Source organism: Notechis scutatus, chromosome 2 (assembly GCF_049901735.1).
Source record: "Notechis scutatus isolate UNSWTSFEM ecotype Mainland chromosome 2, rNotScu1.2, whole genome shotgun sequence".
Lineage (NCBI taxonomy): Eukaryota > Metazoa > Chordata > Lepidosauria > Squamata > Elapidae > Notechis > Notechis scutatus.
In genome coordinates this window covers 62,701,519-62,720,765 of record NC_142010.1, presented here as the reverse complement: position 1 = coordinate 62,720,765, position 19,247 = coordinate 62,701,519, and the positions used below count along the sequence as shown (strand labels likewise).

The following is a 19,247-nucleotide window of genomic DNA, read 5'->3' as shown; positions in this document are numbered from 1 at the left end:
AAATCAAGGTCCCATGTGCTACTTACTTTCCCCCAAGGAGCTGAATGCAATGCCAGGGGAGCCCTTCACTGTGTGCTTCAGAAGGCTTGGTAAATTTGGATGAGGAATATCAACTAAGCCCAAGGTTGACAGGGACTTGGCAGAGGCTTGAAGTTCAGAATTCTTGGATCCATTGCAAACAGAATTCTTCAATCTTTCTGACCTTTTGTAACTGGATTGTCCGTTAGTAATGGCTTCTTTAAATCTGCGTAAGCTCACATCAGTGTTGCCATCTAGCTATGAATTCTGTCAGCCTCTTTCTCACTTTCCTTTGATTTTTTTAAACTTCAAAGACTTCCTCAATGACTCTTGCCTTCACATTGTGTGTCCAAAGGATCTTTGCTTCTCTGGTAATATTACAGCGATCAGTCAAATCTAATTTTTTATAGCACTAAAAGATTTGTTCTTTTTGAAGTCCGGGATATTCTTAACAATTCTGCCTAGCACCACAATTCAAAAGCATCAATTTTTCTTCATTCAGCCTTTCACCCAGCCTTTTCATTCATTCAGCCTTTCATCCAGGCTTTCAGAGGATTCACCTTTCACAACTGGAAGAACTATAGCTGTGATGTCTCTTGCACTTTCATTTTGTGTAGACTTGCAACAATCTTTCTGCCAAACAGCATTTATCTCTTTCTGCCATAGCTTCAACCAATACATTTCCCCTTCTATTCAGTTGTACCATATATATTTTTCCCACTTGGAACTGATCCCAGAAGGATATTTCTTCCAACAGTAGGAAATAAGTACATAGAAATAAAAATCCATTGGTAATTTGAGTATCATTGAAAATGGAAGCAGATTCATCTCAACCAACTGATTCCCTTTTATTGGTGTGAAGCCAAGTTTATGATGTAGAGGTAGTCATTGACTTACAAAAGTTCATTTACTGACAGTTCAAAATTACAATGGCACTGAAACAAGTGACTTTATGACCACCTCTTATCACTTACGACTGTTGTAGCATCCCCATGGTCACGTGATCAAAATTCAGATGCTTGGCAATTGTCTCCTATTTATGATGGTTACAGTGTCCTGAGGTCACATGATCATTTTTTGTTACCTTCTGACAAAGTCAATGAGGAAGCCAGATTCACTTTACAACCATGTGACTAACGTAACAACTGCAGTGATTTACCTAACAACTGTGGCAAGAAAGGTCATAAAATGGGGCAAAATTCACTTAGCAACAGAAATGTTGGCCTTAGTTGCAGCTGTAAGTAGAGGACTGCCTATACTCAATATTTAACCATCAGAGAGGCATGGTAAAAATCTGTTATTATCCTCTTATCTATGCTTGTTGTTTTCTTAGGGGAAAGGGATACCCAACAACTTAAGCTTCACAAAAGGCTGGACTTAACATGACCCTGGCAAAAAGATGGGACACTCAGCAAAAGCGACTTGATATCCTGAGAGATACCGATTGCACGTTGTTCTTGATTGACTGTATATGGCTTGGAAAAACATAGGGACTGCTGTTAGCAAGTTAATTTACAGAGATGTTAGTAACCTCCGTAATTAAATCTGTGAAAGCTGAATTTATAACTACCATCTTAGTGGCAAGTAAAAGTAGCACAGCAGGCAATATTCTACCACTTACCTACTCTATAGCTTAATAAAACATGACACTTCCCCATTTTTCCTTCTAGAAGTCACCAAGAGTTTAGCAACAGCCTGTCTAAGGATGGCTTTTCCATTATGAAACCCCACCATCAATGAAAAGACTTGGGCTCATATGAAAACCATGTGTTGAAAAAGATTTCTAACTGTAAGCAACCATTGAACCACAATATATTATCAGGTCAGCCGTGAGGAGACATGGGAATAAATGAAAAGGTATCCAGCAATGTAATGTATTATTGCTGTATTTTCCCCCCACCATATAAAAATGCTTGCTTCAGACCCCAGAATCGTGCCTTGGATAATACGTGATTTGACTGGAGTGCATGTGCCTGTGTTAAGGAATGCTCATCATTCACTCTGTGTCTCAGGAACCAAACACATTTAGCTATTTCTGCTTCTGGGGTCCCATTCTCCTTCTTATCCTGTCCATTTGTAAATATGATTGGCAGCCTTCCTTTCTGTTGATTCCAATGAAGAGGAGGAAGAGGAAGCATGAGACATCCACTCGCTATGGCATCCACTGCTTAAACATCCCATTCTCAAGGTGAATAACATCCGCTCTGGGTAAAACAATTGCATTAATATAAAAAGAGGATGTACAAGACATAACACAAGCAGAGCCTTTGGCAGAACTTCTTTAGTAAATATTGGTGCTTGCCAAAAGCAACGTTTAGAAATGGCTTCTTATAATCCCTGGCAGAAAGTTAGCAAGTTAATAAAATAATCCTCACTTATGGGATGAATATTGTCTTGGGGGGAAATGAGCAGCCTTTCATGTCTCAAGTCACATCCTGAAAGTGGTATGGCAGCATAGCGCAATGAATGCTGTCAGGCACCAAATGGCAGAGACAGTCTGGGTGCTAAGACTAATACATGCCACCCTGTCTGAAAGCATTTTGATTTCTCCGAAAGTGACTAGGGATGCAGTGATGGTTTGTATATGAACTCTATTGGCATGAAAGGAAAGACAAGACAACAATTACCTTTCCGCACAATTCTTTTGTATCTATTTGCTAGTGTTTTATCACATTATTAACAACAGCAACAACTTCATCCTGTTAAGAAACCATTGGGGTCTTATATTTTTGGGAACCAATCCCAGAAGACTGATCCCTCATACTAGAGAACCTGTCACAAATTCAAAGACAGGAGGAAGGACACAGCTGGATATCAACCAATCATAAGGAAAAAAATACTTATGTAGGCTGATTAAAGTGAGCAGATAACTTTTTTTTTTTTTTTAAAGAGTGGTACTAGGATATTCAGGACATTTTGAAATGCTATTATTCATTGATGTATATGACAGAATATATGACAGAACTCTTCTAGCCCATGTTCCTTTTTTCTCTTTCACATTCACTTTCCCAAATAACGTGCCAACATTGTTAGAAGTAATTCTTTGAGGATTATATCAGAAGACTGTGAATATGGCACTTGCCATGCAGTATTGCACAATGCAGAAAGAACTGCACTGCCAAGGAATTACAGATAAGTTCATATTTAAGACTTTATTGTTGCCACAAAAATCTTTAAAATGTTAAAAGTTGGGAGTGGAATAACTAGCAGTTTTCCTACTGATTTGCTAAGATTATCCAGGGGACTCATATTGCATCCTCTCCAAACTGTGTGTTTATATCTGGAAGGTACTTATGGACAGGCCTTCTTGAAAGTGGCACTTTCTGTCTGAAATGCTCTTCCCCCTTTTATATATTGGATTCCTATAACATTAACTATGGAAGACTCATCTTTGCACCCAGGGCTTACAGGCAGGAAGAGAGGTTTATCCAATACAGCCTTGAAAACACATCTGAATTTCAGTGAAATTTTGATGAGCTTCCCCATAGGTTTCCAATTAATTCAGATCTGAAGGGTGGTTTATTTATTCAACTATTTCTTCTGTGATTATTTTACCCACAATATTTTTGGTAAGGTTCCAGTGGCAGATTGAAAACAATTTTTTTCTTTGGAACCACATTACAGGAACCAACATTGAGTACTTGGAAGTGGGTTTTTCAGAGAAGACTGCGTCTCATTCTCCACCTCTCCCAGAATCTTGTGTCGTCTCATTTTTAAAGTTCTACTCTCAGAGACAATTATTCCCTGTTGACTTGCCAGAGGTGGTTTAGCTGTCCTTGAGAATCTTCACTTAAGTATTCTACAACTACTCAGTGTATGATATTATTAGAGAAGACTTGGTTTTGGGTGGAAAGCAGATATCTAAGTCAAAATTTGAGGCAATTTCCACCACCACAAAATGCCTTCCCACTCTTCATGTGTTTTAAATTAGGAAAACAGAACTGGGAATTGAACTTCCCAACCCTCTCCTCCCTGGCCTGCTCTGCTAATGTGGATGGAATAGTGGGAAGTAACTGCTTTTAATAAAAAAAATACTGTGGGAAATTTTGAGCATAAATCTTCCATGTTCAATCTAATTTGACAATAAGTCTTCAGATTTATCAACTCACTTTTGATCATGTATGATTCTCCAAGAGATTTTGAATTGTCAGTAACCCATGAATGATGACAGTTAAATGCTGAGATCTCAGAATGAAGCCTGGTTCCATTACAGAAATATACATTTTTACATTTGCCTCTGTGCCTTTTGTAGCCAAGTAGCACATTGAGTTGTGAAACAAAATTTCCCCCATCAGGCCAGAAAAAAGAAAAGGATGTAACAACTGTGAGAGCTTTACTATGCTCTGAAGCACTTGATCTAAAGTGCTGATTCATTCATTTGTGCCCTTCACTAGAATTCAACTGTGAAAAGGTTAGTTCATTTGGTCATTTCCTTTCTTGCATCACAGATCAGACAAGGTCACTTCCTCAACCGGTCACTGATTAGACTTTATTTCTGCAACTTGTGGACAATGATTACCTAAATAGTCAATCATTAGGTACTGTATACTGGCGTATACAGAAACTGGGTTCAGTTGAAATCAAGTCTATAAAAGAAATTATGGCAAGCTAATGAACTAAAAGCCACAATGAGGATTGAAAAAGGTCATGTTGTAAACATTCTTTATGTGGGGAAATAATCCATTTTCTGTAACCACTGAACAGACAGTTAGGAATTTCAAAAGGATGCTTGCTTTTGAGAAATCTTTGAGTGTAAGCATCCTACTTGAGTAAACAATTAACAGGGGAGAACAAGTTGCAATTGCCACAGGAGACAAAATATTTCAGTAGCTTTTGCCATACAAAACATGCCAATAAGGAATATTTTAGTAAGCATTCTTTGTCTTTGAATGAGTTCAGCTGCTTCATCATTGAGGTCATAAAAGAGCAAGATCTTTTTCTATCTCCATAGTAGAGTTTTCTGACATCTGATATAATATCTAGGTAGGAAAGAGTTCCATCAAGGATTTGCAGAAGCGGTGGTGTAGATCAGTGAAGTTACACTTCGATTCCTGATGGGTGTCAAACTGGTGGCCCGGGGCCCAGATGTGTCACACACAGGCCATGCACACCCCAACTCTGTGAAGGCAAAAAAACATTGCGATACATTATGTGACATCAGCGTCATACCACAAGTTTGACACCGATGCTGTAGTTAGTTCAAATTCCTTTCAAAATGTCACCCAGATTCTGTCCAGGTGAATTGCAGTGGCTTTATTCAATAAAAGCAGCCTCTGCTCATGCCCAGAACTTAGTAGATCCATCAATCTAGAGAACCTGGGCTGCACTTGACTCATTCAGATGGTGTGATATGCCTTCACTAGATACAGTAGTTTGCTATGGGAAAGCAATGTGGTGAAGCTCTGTCAGATCTCACAGATAGAGTGTAATCCATACACCTTTGTTGTTCAGCCTCTTCCTTCAATAGTCAATCCTTTTTTTTTGAACTTCTTACAGTTGTGTACAAACTGGGGAGACAAAACTATGACCAGTATTATAACTTATGGAATGTTGTAAATATGCCTGTAGGGGTATATTAACCTAGCTATCAGATATTGGCCTTAAAAAAGAGACCAAAATAAAAGGCTAATGATACCTGGAAACTATTTGGGATGGAATTAAAAATAGACAAATTGCAAAAAAAAAAAAGGATATAAAGACAGAACAAACCGCAATTAGGCCTAAGTCCAAATATCTGTTACTTAGATGAAGGGTGGAGAAAACATAGCCTTAGAGTTGCATGCACTGTACCAGCATACTTTTGTGGTCTCAGGAGCAGCACAGAAAAAAATGAGCTCCAAATTTGTTCCCCTCTCCCATTTTGGGAGGCTAAGGAATTTTAATAAGCAAATGAAAATGCTTAAGGTACTGTTTCATTCCATAAAAGTCACGAATCTTGTTTTAAAATGAAGTCCTGATTCTGAACACTTTGGAGAGCACTGACCTCAACATGCAAATAAAACCTTGTTTAGTCCTCAGTCTTAAGCCTGGATCACCTTCTCTTCTGGGATCCTCTATTTGAGATTGGCTTTGTTGAGGTATTTCCCGTTAGGAGAATGAGTGCACTCAGGGAAACGTAGTGAGAGTGATGTTGAATAACACAGAACCAGCATACAGATACACTGAATAGTAAAATGTAGGTTTTACTTCTAGTAAATGGGTAAACAAAGTCCAACGAACAGTCCAAATCATACACAGTTAAATCAGTTAGTATCAGTCCAGGGATAATCCAAAAACGAAGTCAAGTATCATAAACAGAGTTCAGTAAACGGAGTTTGCTAACAGTTGCAAGACTCACAACAATCCAAGCAGAACAACTATCAGGCAATTCCGCAAAACAGGAAATGCAAAGAGAAAGAAACCAGGTTTCTGGCTCCATCTTATGGCCGTTGGAGAAACCTCAGCCAATCACAATTACAGCATTCTCTTAAAGATACAGTATTAAATTACTATCCTGGTTTATATATTTCCAACCCAACTGTTAGTTGACTATCATTCCTAACAGGCTTCTTGTAACTGTGGTACTTCATTAAATTGTTGATTAATAGCCTTACTCAATACAAGATTCTCAACCAATATGGTGGCACCCAACTAGGTTTGATGAAGGCTAAATTTGAAAAATAAGAGGATAGCCATTTAAGGGAAGTCGATAAGGCCTATGGAATGGAAGTTATTTGGATTAAACTCCTGGCTGCTGTTTCCTGTCTTCCTAGTTCCTAATGGTTAATGGCTGATAGTGACATTGGCATGTTGTTCACTGTTTACTTACATGAGGAAATAGGTCCTTGAGTTAAGGCTAGGAAACATCCTGAATAAACTGGCTGAGTTATGTTAGCATATACTTATCTGATTGGGCCTGAGACAGTTTCATAACATCCATGACTTTCAGCCAGCATTGATTTGTCAGGCATCTTACAGGGACCTTGCTGCGCACACACAAACACACATTCACATTTCAGATTACATATATTTCTGGCACCATGAGGATTCTCTGTAACAGAAGCAATTATTTAAAACTGAATTGACTGGGGCAAGAGCTAGCTCTGCATGTCTCTGTGCAAACCTTGACTGGATGTGCTATACCAAGGACTTTTAAGGTATTCCTAGCAAATATTTTTAAATACACAATTTCTGTTCCAAGCAACAAGGAATTTTAAACATTCCTAAGACAATTACAGCTCATACAAGTACAGTGATGGAATACTGTCATAAAATCTAATGCTTCAGTCTGTTCACTTCCTTTTAAACAGAAATTCTGCTATGATAATTACATTAAAATCCTGCCCTGAAAAATAACAGTCTGAAAACAGTATATAGGACATATTGTGTGCAAATAGGTACATATTCCTCCTCCTCTAAAAGGGGGTAAAAGGCACAGAAAACCTCATCTATGAGGGCATGGCATAAAGTTACATATGTATTTCTCTCTCTTTTTGAGAGTGCTTAAGGGAAAGTGAATATACCATTATGATACTTTTAAGGGTAGCATCTTTATTTAAAAGAACTAGCTCTGTAATGCTATTTCCCAATGAGTCTGTTAACATATGTTTGCTTCATTAGCCTTATTCAGTATAAGGCAGTTTTTCATATCAGACTTTTTACTCACTACATATCCAAGAGAACATTGTATTTTTAGGTATTTTAAGAAGATGCTGTATTTTTAGCACCATCAGCAGAACAATGCTGATGCTTGTAAGTGTTAGAGGTTTGTGTACTTTAATTGCAACTATTAATTTGCTTTTAAAAAGAGTTACTGGATTAAATATTCAAAGTGGAATGAACATCCAGAAATGTGTGAGTCACATGTGATGCACAAAATGTATGGCTGAGCCAAATATTAATTTTCTTTTTAATAAAAACCATAATCAAGAAGCTAAATCTGTAATCTAATATCATTTGCAGGTAAAGCTGCAAAAAAAATATTTTGCAGAAACATGAACCAAAATATATGTAATATTTTATGTGAACATATTTGTAAAAATGAGAAACTAAGAAAAACCAACAATTTTTCTTCCTGTGACTAGAACACATTGGGTTTTAAAATATGTTCGAAGTTCAAACCATAAACAATGTCAATGAACAAACCCTTGGTGAATTTCTTGAGATCAAGAGTTCAATTCCAGAACTGGGCTCCATGCCAATTCACCAGATGCATGTCCAGTTGATTAAACACAGAAGAAGACAAGAGATCAGGAAGGCCCAGTAGAAGAATCTTCTCCCTTCCCTCCCAGTCACCTTCCAAAACTGAAAGGCATCACTGGAAAGGAGGAGGGAAAGTTCTTATCTTCTGATACAAATAAGATGTCCCAAAGAGGAAAGGATCATCAGGAAAAAAGTATGAAAAAGGAAACACATCTGCATAAGATCAGTATACGCCAATGTACTGTATATAGAGAAAGATGCATGTGAAATAATAGAAATACATTATGCTCAGTAGAGATTGTGTCATAGAGCAACTGCAGGTATTCTCTATGGATGGACAACTTCAAGGCTTCTTTTTTCTAAATTCTCTGGCCTGGAATCAGACTGACCTTCTGAGCATCCTCTATATAAAGTCAGGCAGATAGTCTCCCTACATACTAGCTTGAAGTCAGACAAGCCAGGATTTGCTGAAGATGTCACAAAAAGTTCTCTTTCTGTGTCACTATTTATCCACCACCACGTCTGGAAACAAAGCACAGATTGGCTCCACATTTTTCAGATAGGATTAAAAACTGAATGGGTGCTTTGATTACCTTTGACTAGGCTGTGAAAGTTAGTAGGCCTGCAATATTCGATTTAAAAAGAACATTCATTACCTTCCATTATGGGCAAGTAAACACAACAAAGACTTTTGTGGCAGTTAGCCTCTGATGAAATGGATTATGATCTGTTCAAATTTATGTGATAATAAACGTATGAGTCTTTCTGATACCACAAGTAATTTTACTGCTTTTATTGTCAAAGATCATTACAACTTCATCCCTCTGGTAATAGGAAATGAATGAATTCAACCAAGTGAATGTTCTTAATGCCTGATGTTCTGGAACAAATTCAGACCCTTCAGCCCTTTAAAGCGAGACATTTGATATCTCTTGGGTATAATTCAGAATAGTTTAAGCACACAAGTCTTTCTGAAATCAATAGGATGGAGGAGTTGTATACTGGAAGTTCTAAAGGTTTTTTTTTCCCCATTCAGAATTAATGATGATTACCTGTGTCCCATCAGCATAGTAGCTATTTGGGAAATTAAATATCTTATTCTAATGCTCCATTTATTTATTTTTTTAAAAAAGGTAAATCAATGTATATAAGAGCTTCATGGGATGAAATAATTAGTTTCTTTTAAATGTGCTTGTGCAGAAATCGGTTCACTTAACAATCTGAATTATTCCTTCCCAACAATTTCTTATATGACACTAAAGCCAAGAATGGGACATTGAGAAGTGACTAGCTAGGAATTCTGGGAGTTACAATCCCAGCATATGTAGGGATGCCAGATTGGGGCACTTGCGTTAAAGACACTTGGAAACAATGGGTAAGAAGCTGAGAAATGAACCCACAGCCTCTTCCAGTAGCAATTATTATGGCAGCAGGGCTATTCAGCTTCAAGCTGGACCTTCAGTGTTACGCCTCAGGAGTTTATACAAGTCTTTTACCCCCTACCAATTTTTTCCCCATATTGTGGATTATCCTCTATCTCTTCCCTGCCTGATGAGGCAAGGAGTGATGTGGCGCTGCCTCCAACAGGGAAAAGTCAGACAAGAGAACTGCCAGAAGGCAGGCATATCCTAATGCTTCCACGGTATCATTTATATTAGAGAGAGAAAAACGAGGTGTCCTTTCTTAGAAAGTAAGAATCCTTTTTTCCCAAAGATATTTTCCTACCATTGGGAAAATTTCCTCCTTCTCATGTCATATTCAAAAGAACAGTAAACCTAATCCGATTCAATGTAACTCTGCGGGATGATTTTCTCCACTCCAAAAATTGTTTGCCATGCACCACTGCAAACAACCAGGAGGCTGTTACTACTGCCCTACTCCAACTAAAGCAAACCCCCCTCCTGGGATGCCAGAAACAAGAAGCAGAGCAGAGGGATTAGTCGGCTGGATTGAGCAAGCAGACCCTAGTAGTCCATGGCAGTGAAACAGTCATGGCATTTTTAAACAATGATATGGGCACGTCTTACCTTGAATTGATTGTTAGGAAATCCCAAGGCTTTAAAGAAGAGATTGGACAACCATTTGTTTGAAATGGTATAAGGTTTTCTGCTTGAGCAGGAAATTGGACTAGAGGACCTCCAAGGGCCCTTCCAACTCTGTTACTCTATTATAAACCACTTCCATAATCTTGTCAAGAAAATACATAGGCATGACCATGAAGTGCCCAGGTGTGGAGCATGATTTAAAAGAGATTTTACTTACTGAAATATAAAATGTGATGATTTCATTAGGGTCATTAAGGCTTTTTTTTTACTGTAAATTCAATGATACACATCTGTATTCGACAGAAAGGAACTGAAAAATTACATTATACACCAAGGTAATGAATTTTGAAACATGTGTTATTTTGATTTTAAATTTTAATTGAACTCGCTCAGCCTTTTAACTCTGTGCTACTGTGTTCCATTTTGGGCATGACTTTTGTCATGCCTTTTACATATTATCCTAATTTCAGAATTGTGATTGAAAGCATTTAAATAATAAGTAATAAAATATTTTAAATTTTACATACGGACACACACAAAATTTAAATTTTATTAAATAAAGTATAGAAAAGAGAGCTTTCTGGATATTAATATGGACCCTTCTATTATGGTTTATACTGAGTCATCCCATCAGAATTAATAGATAAATGTGGCTGAGTTTACATAACACATTCACACCAAATTAAACAGGTGATACATGAAAGTAGCTACATTCTTCAGTCACCTGCCAGGTAGTAGATTCCTAAGGACTGAGGGAAGATGTTGGAGTCCAGAGTTGACCGTATCATACAAACTGTGCATTTACTCAAGGAGCAATTGTACTTTCTGTCTACTGGCTTGTATTCAGCTGCCTGCCTGCTCAATGTTTCTGTATATGGTAGAAGGGCCAGCTGTACAGAGAACAATGATCCTGTGCTCTGTTGTGCAAAATTCATTTCAACAAGATTTAGCCCACATACTAATGCCGAAAGAAGAATGCCAGTACTGTGTGCATAGGTCCACAATCATGCTACATTATGGCGAGTAGCACTGCAAGATTTCCAAGCAAGGATATTGTTTTGATGATGCAAAGTCCAACTCATGCAAAACATCTTGAAAAAAGTGTTACCTTTGCAGTGGGAAGTACCTCACTGATGCAAACTGCAGCTGCCTTTCAGGAGCCTAATTATGTATGGATTTTCTGGGAATAAGCAACATCTTTTCAACTACGTCTTCTCCAGCTTCTGTTTCGTTTGAAGAAAAGAGCCTGCACTTTGTTGCATCCTTCTGAAGAAGTCTTTTAGAAGATTTCCTCAGAAAAATGCAAAAAGAAAGATGTTGAAAGGAAGTTTGCAACATTTTCTGTACCGGAAAGGCTAGAAAATTACATTGTGTTTCCCTCTCAAACAAGAGCTACACAAAAACTAAAATATCCTGAAGACCAACATCACACTCTGCTCTTTTACAAAATGATAGCCTTTGGTTGGGTTGCTCAGAATTGATGACAACTTTCTACGGTAGAGCACATATAAACAAACAAAGCAACTAGAGTGGAGTTTCCTGCCCTCTTCCCCCCCCCCACTGCCAATTGAAGAGACTGAGAAATATGTAAACGTAGGAAGCATAAAAGGAGGGAGGTGGCAACCTTTCAAAGCTCCATGCTGTAAACAACCATCTGTTGCACAAATTTCTACGGCTTCTTTAATGCTATGATTGTTTACAAACGGCTCATTTTGAGGCCATGCCAGAGCTGCATATTGCTTTTGTGCAACTTGGCTAGGAAATGCTCTCCCACACAACTTTGAAGGGTCCAAATTGGTCCTTCAGCTGGTACTATAAATATTTCAGGCATGTAGCTTTAGCGTGAGGTTTTGTGTGTGTGTGTGTGTGTGTGTGTGTGTGTGTGTGTGTGTGGTGTTTTTTTTGAAATCACACACAAAACACTGGCGCTCTCACATACTGTCACTCCCATTACTGCCAACAGCATTATCTTCAGAATAAATCTGGGAAACAAAGAAAAGACATAAATAAAATTCTACGTATGCATTTTTCCAATGTGTCACTTGGATTTTTCTGTGTGTCTGTCTGTCTCTCTCTTTTGTCTGCCTGTCTGTCTGCCTGCCTATCATCTATCAAATTTGCTCTCTGCTTGGGCTGTTCATGAAAGAGGAAATAAACGTTTTAGGAATGGAGAAACAGGACATGCCACCACTTTTATTTTATTTATTTTATTTATTTATTTGATTTGTCAATTGTTTACAAGATAATAAGTATAAGTGTATACATAGTTGTGAATACATGAGATGGGTACATATAAGAAAAATAAAAGAATAGAGAAACAATAGGACAGGGACGGTAGGCACGTTGGTGCGCTTATGCACGCCCCCTACAGACCTCTTAGGAAAGGGGTGAGGTCAATGGTAGACAGTCTAAGGTTAAAGTTTTTTGGGGTTTGGGGAAGAGACTACAGAGTCGGGTAGAGTATTCCAGACATTGACTACTCTATTGCTGAAGTCGTATTTCCTGCAATCAAGTTTGGTGCGGTTTACTTTGAGTTTGTATCTATTGTGTGCTCTTGTGTTGTTATGGTTGAAGCTGAAGTATTCATTGACAGGTAGGACATTGCAATGTATGATTTTATATACCATGCTTAAGTCAGACCGAAGACGGCATAATTCAAGGTTTTCTAGTTCTAGAATTTCAAGTCTGGTGGCATAAGGTATTCTACAACGAGTAGAAGAGTGGAGAACTCTTCTTGTGAAATATTTCTGGACTTTCTCAATTGTGCTAATATCAGATACGTAATGAGGGTTCCAGACTGATGAACTGTATTCGAGTATTGGTCTAGCAAATGTTTTGTATGCTCTGGTTAGTAGTGTGATATTGCCAGAGAAAAAGCTACGTAGGATTAGGTTAACAACTCTTAATGCCTTTTTGGCTATGTAGTTGCAGTGGGCTCTAGCACTCAGATCATTAGAGGTGAGTATTCCAAGGTCCTTTACAGAGCTTGGGTGTCACTGTCACTGCTCAGATTCCGTGAAGCTGAGTTAACTGCAAGTATCCTCATGACAGGAGGCCTTGAAACGATGATAAAGTCCCTTTGCTTCTTCAGGTCAACTAATCCCATACACCCCTGTGCTGTATTTCTAAACCAGTAATTGTTTCTGAGCAGTCTGAGGAAACACTGCAGCACCACTGCCTACACAGTACTCAGTACAACACAGATGTAACCAATGAACGTGTGGAGGCAAGAGCCACGGAGCAAAAGTTTCTACTGACTGGAAAACATCCCACTTTGAACTCTGTGTATAATGGATATATAGGGTCACAGGGTATCCTGAAGCAGCACCAAAGCTTCATGGGGAAGTACCTTACTTTATTTCCATGCAGATGTGCCCTAGTTTGCCCCCAGGTGCTGCTGAAGTAGTAATCATATAGGTTAAAATATAATTCCATCATTACTTGTCCCTCATCTCATGTGTTTCTGAAAGAAGAGATTATTTCAAATTACTGAGTGCTTATACAACTGTTGTTTCCCCCCCCCCCCACCTCTCCCTGCTGTACTTTGTGATTTACTATGTCGCTTCTTGGTAGCTTATCTTAACTGTAAGGTGAAGCATGCATGCAGTTATGACTCAGACCCAATTATGACCCACCGTAAAACTTGATGATGTGTCCCCACTACTACTAACTGCCCCAAAAGACAATAATAAAAATAAAACAGCATAAACGTTGTACAGCTGGACAAAGGTACAAAAGGTAAAGTGAGATTAATTGACTATAGAAAATTTCCTTGGGAATATACAGGACGATAAAATATAAAAGCAGAATCGCATGTTCAAAGACTTGCTTTTGCAGTTAAGAGCCTTACTTTTGATTATTGCTCTGCAGATGGCTCTCAAAAGTGCACAGCTGGTTCATCCACTTGGATGGTCTCCATGGCACTTATTCTTATGCCGGTCCAAATCCTCCAGCTCAAGGACAAATGAGTTTCCTCACTTCATAGGCAAACAATCAAGCAGCCTGTGCTTGCTGTTTTCCTGGGATACAACCAAACCTTCGCTGGAGGCAAGCTGGATGCTTCCTCCCCTGCATGGAGTTCAGGCAGGAGGCCTTCTCAGAGGGTTCAACTCCTTCCAGCATTTATCATAAGAAGAACAGTGTCAGGGTTCCAAGTAATAGATCAGTTGCAAGCAAAAACTCCGAGGCAGGTGAATTCCTCAAAGAATAGCTTTATTGGAACTATCACATTGGCACATATCTGGTGAAAACCAACTCTGAGAGGCCCCTTGGTTTTCCCCTAATTAAAAGGGGAAGAACTTTTAAGTTTTCCCCCTCAATCCCAAACAATCAGTCACATGGCCCAATCAAGGCAGCATCTGCTGGTCTGGTGACGTCACTCCTCCTTCCTCCAGGTGCAAGAATGTCCTTGGTTCCCAAGAGGAAGTACTTTATTTTGACTACACAACCCCAGCTATCTCTAGTTCCCCCTCCTTATCCCTCACTCCAATTTGGCAGCACTGAAGCTCCAAGATGACTTCGGCCAGGTCAGCTTCAGGGTTGACAAATAGATTCTGAGGAGATACTGGTGTTCAGAGGCATATGTGTAACAACAGTCAGTAACAATGATATAGGAAATGAGAGGAGGAAGGAGTATATAGCCACTGCCTTGATTTACCTATAAAGTAATAAAGGTGGGATTAAAATCTAAATAAATAAATAAATACTTCTATAGGTTCTATCAGCTCAGGACAGATATATCTGATATACATCATCTTACTATTTTAAACGGTCTAAAAGCCATGTAAAATGTATCGTGGCTAAAAAAATTATGCTAACTTTATTCACATTTAGCTGATATTTGGAATTATGCAATCTTGTGGTTGTCTCTTGTTTACAGTAACACATGGCAAATCCTTACTTTCCCTGATTGCAGATAGTTTTTTAAAATTATAACCTCAGAATGAGTACAGATAAGGATACTAGTCTCTAAAGGTTAAAGTCAATCACTCATATGATGCTTTGACCTGATGCTTGACACATCCTTTTTTATGAATACCCAGGATTAATAATTACCTTGACAGTATAGTGCTCATAGTTACTAAAGATTTTTTTTTTTTTACCATAGCCATTGTTTATACAAAGCATTCTCTTAAGCTTCATAAGTAGTCAGAAATAAGCAGAAAACAATGTATTACTATGTACTGATTACTAATTACGAGTGAGCAAGAGATACAGAATTGTCCTAGTGCATTCCCAGTATATATATGTGTATGTATGTGTGTGTATGTGTGTGTGTATAAATATCCACTATATCTATATATCTATATTTATATCTAATCCATATCTATATCTAATCTATATCCATATATCTATATCTATCTATCTATCTATCTATCTATCTATCTATCTATCTATCTATCTATCTATCTATATAAAAAACTGGAGGTATATAACCTTGTCTAGCAAAATGTATGTTGTGGAGGCATCGTGTGTGTGTGTGTGTGTGTGTGTGTGTGTGTGTGTACACAATATATTTGTTGCTTGACAAAATTATATACCTCTAGTATTTTGCTTTGGAGAAGTGCCTGTTCTGTAGCAGCAGCATCTTTAATTAACTTCATTGGGACACTAATCACAGGTTTCTTCCTATGGTTTATGATTACTTGCTTTCTGCCTGAAAAAAATAGGTATTACCACCAAACAAAATAAGCACCACCCCACACTATTTGATCTGCACGATTTGTGACTCATCAGACTGAAAGCAGCTCACTGATCGGGATAGCTCTTGTCTTTCGAAATCAACCATCAGCAATAAAGCAACAAATAGTTAAGATATATACCCCAAATTAGCACTTGGAAGAACATCCAAGAAGTTTTATAAAAGATATTCAAATGATGTGATCAGAATCATCAAACTATGGTAATCTCTGTGAGGCAAAAATTGGACTTTGAAGAAGCAGCATTGGAGGAATATTGACACTTTTGAACCTTATGTTGGAGAAGACCCCTGAAAATGTCATGACAGCCAAGTAAAACAGGTGGATTATCAATAAATCAACCCAGAATTCTTATAGAAGCACAAATGACTAAGCTCAAAATAACCTATTTGGATTCATTTTGTGAAGACCTAGCTCCTTATAAAAGACTCTAACGCTGGGAAAGGTGGAAAGAAAGAAAAAAGGGTGACCAACCTAATCAAGAAGAAACCAACTTAGACACAAGGAGAAATTTTCTAACAGTGAGAACAATTAACTAGTGGAACTGGTTGCCTTCAGAAGTTGTGAGTGCTTCATCACTGAATGTTTTTAAGAAGACATTAGACAACTTTTTATCTGAAATGGTGTAGGGTCTCCTGTTCAAGCTGGGAATTGGACTAGAAGACCTCTAAGGTTCCAACTCTGTTATTCTGTTATAAGGTGGATAGAATCAGTTACAGTAGTGAGAAGTGTATCATTGGAAGATTTGAGGTACCAGGTTAGGACCAGATCATCCTGGAGAAGACCTATCAATATGGTCACTAAGGGTTGACAGTGACTTGATGACAATAAATAGAGACAAACATTTCTTGTACTCAGGTGCACATTATCACTTGAACAAAACAATTTATTTCTTGTTCAGTCATCCTGGCAAACTTTGGGAAGAGCCCTAGCTGTATCATAATATTGTTTTAGGTCTTATTAGAAGGTCTGCACTTCTTTTAAATACTGCTAAGTGCAAATTGGATGGCTTCAGTGCCAGCATTTTTAAAGTTCCTGTTTCCATTCCTCTTCTACTTTGTTTGAAAACTTGCTAAACATTTTGTGATTGAGAGCATTAGTGCTAATAAACTATTAACCTACCTACTTACCTACCTACCTACCTAAATAATTTGGAGAACTCAAAAGCTCTGTGAATGTCAATTCATGACACCTTGATAATTTTGGATAATCATGGAAGCTAAGCAAGGTCAGCCCTGGGAGTGGTTGGATGAAGAACCAGGAATTTCATAGTTATTGGCTAGATTTTTAGGTTAGAAAAGCATTCTAGAAAAAGATAGTGCCAGACCGTTAGGATTCAAGTATGTCTTACGGGCATCTTTATCTGCTTACTAAGAATTGCAAAATACAAGATTGTTAACTTTGTGGAGAACTCAAACTCATGTCTGACGCATGACTTTAAGACTGATAGAGCATACAAATGTAGGCCTTCCCTTACTAGTTATTAGATGTCACTAAAACAAACCTCCTTTTGAACTGAATAATTACTGTTTGGAGCAGTTGAAAAGATGCAACCAGATTCTGGATACATACATACTCCAAGCACACATTTTGAGAATGAGTCATAAATTACTTATGGAAACTATGATATGAAAAAAATAAAGTAATTGTTGATTTCACAACCATTTTGTTAGATGTGCCATTTTGAGAATTTGGAATAAATATAAAACAAGGTTTTCCACGAAGGTGCTCCTTTGGGTTTCCCCACAGGAAGTTTTTTTTTAGAAAAGAAACGGTGATCTCCAACACTTAAAAACAAAACAGAAGCAGCCATATGAATCACGAAAAAACATGCATGAATATTGGGTTGAATGTGAAGTGCTGATCCTTCACTTAGCCTTCACAAATTCATTCTCTCTCTCTCCCTCTTTTTCGCAATACATTTTTTTTTGTTGCCTTCACAAATTCATTCTCATCAGGCAGTCAGGATTTGCTTTTTAGGGCTCCCACCAACTTAATCCATTGTTTTTCCAATGCCCCTATTGTTGCTGTGGTTGTTATCTATGATTCTGTGGATAGTATTTCTACATGATTCAGAATCAGAAATCTAAAGCCGGTGAAAAATATTTGGAGATGAGTAAGGAACCAAGTGATTCCCCAGCCTGAACTTTCTCAACATTAAAAAAAAACACTCATCTGAATAAAATATTTGCAAAGCTGTTTGGATACATGAGATTTGATGGGAAATAGCCCAATTACTAACGTATCTAATCTCTGACCCAGTGGCTGACTCTTGCTGAACAAGTACCAAAGTATTTTTTTTATTCAAAAGATAGACTGTACTTTCTTCATGTAAATGTTCAAGAGCAGTCCCATTTCTAGCAGAATCTTAGTCAAGCTAGAGTTGGAGCAGGAATAAAACTATGGCCACGTGAAATGGTTAAATGCCATGACTTTACAAAATATCAGTGCCAAGCAGGTAAAGAGACTTGAAAAATGCCCGAATTTGCCTGTTATGTTCATTCTAGTAACAATGATTTGGCTGGCACAAACTGACGGTGCATATATTCTCTTTCCATGGAAAAATGGTTAAACCACTTTGATAGGAATCCTCCCTGCGGTCCAAAAACTTTTCAGGATCACTTATTTAAAAAGCCAAATAAATAACTTTAAAACCCCAGAGTTAAAGCCTAATCCATATTCTACTGCCCGATCAAATATTAACCTGCCATTCTGAAAGTGGAAAGCTGAGGTGGCTGCCAAGAGAAGCTGGTTAATACAAGTTCCATGAATCATTCCACCAGCTCATCAGCTCATTATCCAAAGAAAGCCCTTGGCAAATTGACACAGAGAAGGATGGTGGGGATGAAGAAGGGTGGAAGAAGAACGTGACTCATTTCTCCAGCAGTCACCTCCAGGTTATGGAAACTGTTGACAAGGAAAGCTCAAGTAGGCCATAAAGCATTCACTGGAGCAAAGAGAACAGAGATGATGCTAGATTATAGGGTGTGTCATGTGAACAAATATATAAGGCCATTCCAATCTGTTTTAACATCCAAACTCTCCCAATCTCAAAAAACCCAAAGAGGAAGTAGTGTGTGTGTGTGTGTGTGTGTGTGTGTGTGTGTGTGTGTGTGTGTAGAGTTGTTTCCAAGTTGAATTCTAGCCAACATCCAGTCATGCCATGTCAACTTGTGCCAAGGCTTGTTGGAGATGCAGGGATTGTGCATTTCAGAGGCAACTATAATAGCAACAGCAGTTGGCTGAATGTATCTCAAGGATCATACTTTAGGTGTTTGGTTTTATTAGTGCTGAAGACTCTGGC

The 19,247-nt window shown here is 38.1% G+C and overlaps 1 long non-coding RNA gene across 1 annotated transcript; it reads right to left on the bottom strand.

Annotated features, from left to right (window-relative positions):
• Window positions 1-4,647: 4,647 nt before the first annotated feature.
• On the bottom strand, window positions 4,648-18,835 carry LOC148132041 (uncharacterized). The gene is made up of 2 exons (XR_015747278.1): window positions 18,652-18,835; window positions 4,648-5,136 (listed from the first exon to the last, which is right to left on the bottom strand). It is a non-coding gene; the product is annotated as an uncharacterized LOC148132041 (long non-coding RNA).
• Between the last annotated feature and the right edge of the window lie 412 nt (window positions 18,836-19,247).